Here is a 2,465-nt window from a genome sequence, read left to right on the forward strand (position 1 = left end):
TGAGAAAAGAACTTTGCTGCGTTTTCCCTTTAACCTTTCCTCTCCAGTAAAGGCAGGCAGGTCCCACCCCTTTCTCTGCCTCTGGCTCCTCCCTCCCACTCCTTTTGTATTTGGTGCTGAGAGAGACACTTGGCTAGTTCCAGTTTGAAGGGTGGTTTTTTTGTTTTGTTTTGTTTTAACACATTTGTAAATCTTCACTTAGTGAATCGTTCCTTCCAGTCTTTGTTGGAGTGTCTTTAATGGTAGCCATAAATTACCGCCTTCTTTTCTCCTGGCTGCATCAGGCTTCATTGCTTTTGAAATGATCAAAGTTATTTCTTCTAAAATCTAACTCAAAACTTCCCATTGTGTGGCACAGCGCACAGTGCTCTTCGGCTCCAGTCAAAGCACATACATACGGAAAGCTGTCCATTAAACCCTAAGTAGCCTCTTCCAGCACCCTCGTGCCGGGTAAAGAAGACTGTCGTTTGTCTCCCCTGCTCAGTTACTCCAAGTTTATGTATCAGCAGGAAAACAAATTCATAATGATAAGACCTAGTGCCTTTTGCCTGAAAGGTTCATTTTGTTGTTGTTGTTGTTGTTATGGTTCCTGGAAAAAAATCACAACTGACTCAGATGTCAAAAATCGCTCTGAATCCTGTTTTGTTTGTTTCCACACAAACCTGTTTTGAGTTTGTCGGCTCCCAGACTCCTGGGCAACCTTTCTGACACTTAAAGTCAATATGGTTTATGACTTCACATTTCCATAGGGGGAGGGAGGGGTGTGTTAAATGCCACTGTGGTCAGAGGCGTAGAAAACTAGCTGTTTTCTGCCCTCTGTTGTCTAGCTGAGGTCCCCACAGGCACTGTGTCTGAACTGAGCTCCTCACCTCCCTCCTGCAGGCTGCAGGCCATGATTAGGCCTGAAGAGGCAGGTGGCCCAGGCAATATGTAGGATTCTTGCCGTTCTGGAGAGACAGCATAAGTGTCCTATAACTAGGTTAGACTTGGCATCACTGGGCAGCTTCTGAGTCCACCTTTTCCTACTACAGAACAGCCTCGGAGGGGATAAGGCCTCCCAGGCTTTCAAAACACCAGACTCCTGGCCTCCCACTCACCTGGCTGAGAAGTCCTCCTCTACTGTTCCGGATCCTCTTACATTCTCTTTCTGGAAAGCTCACTTATTCCCTAATTCCATAACATTAATCTCTGGGCTGAAATGTCCCTTAGCTGCAGGCCAACTTACCATCTTCCTATCATCTTCCTCGACTGCCTGTAATTCCCTCTGATCCAAATATTCCCTCTGATCCAAAATATTCAGAAAAATATTCATTTGCCCTCCTCCAATAGTGTTTTCCTGTTTGCCAGGCCCTGTCTTTCATATCTTTAGAACTGTCTATCCGTTTATTGATTGAGTTGTCTGATTTCTTGGTTCACTTTTCTTTGGTACTCTAGATGTTGAGCCTCTGATGTACAGTGAGCACAGGTTTTCTCCCATTCTACAGGCTGTCTTCACTCCGTTTCCTGTTTCCTCTGCTTACTAATCTCAAGAAGTTCCATGAGCTGTTAGTAATGCAACACTTCTTATTTATCCTTGGTCTCTAAGTGTGCCTGTGTGTTTACTTTACAAGGCTGTGGCAGTTGTATATACCACCGATTCTAAAGTCCTCAGGGAATCTAATTCCCTGAATTTTGCTCTATCTAAAGGTCCATGAGTTTTGTTTTGTAACAAGTTATTAGAAGCATTTCTTGTCTGAGAGTCCATGGCTGCTGTCTCAGTGCTCAGACCAGAGAGTTAATCTTGGTGCAGACAGCCCAGGGAAGGTGACAGCCCAGGGGAGGCTCCACACTGCCCCATTCAGATTCTCTTTCTTCTAAGGCACAGCTGCTATTCCACAGCCTCAGACAGCATGGGCCCAAGAACCTCACAAAGGTGTGCATTCATCAAGGCATGTGCAAGCACCAGGAAAACAGTCTTGAGCCCACAAGTGACAACTCTGTGGTCCAGGTATCTCAAGTGCCCACTTCATGCACCAGACCTCATTTACAAAGCACACATCTGGCCAAATGTCAAGTTGCCCACCTGTAACCCCAGTGCTCAGGGAACTGAGGCCAGAGGATTGTGGTTTTGAAACCAGCCTGGGTAACATAATGAAATCCTACTTAAAACAAAATCCTCAGTTGTTGAAAATGAAATTATTAGCAGTTTCAAGACGGCCACAAGGTATAACATCAAATGTGGGACCTGCTGTCTGACTCTCCAGAATGCATTCTTTTTTTTTTTTTAAAGATTTATTTATTTTATTTATGAGTATACTGTCACTGTCTTCGGACACACCAGAATAGGGTATCCAATCTCATTACTGATGGTTGTGAGCCACCATGTGGTTGTTGGGGTTTGAACTCAGGACCTCTGGAAGAGCAGTCAGTGCTCTCAACCGCTGAGCCATCTCTCCAGCCCCCCAGAATGCATTCTTAAACCAGTG

This window comes from Grammomys surdaster, unplaced genomic scaffold (assembly GCF_004785775.1).
Source record: "Grammomys surdaster isolate TR1022 unplaced genomic scaffold, NIH_TR_1.0 184, whole genome shotgun sequence".
Classification (NCBI taxonomy): Eukaryota; Metazoa; Chordata; class Mammalia; order Rodentia; family Muridae; genus Grammomys; species Grammomys surdaster.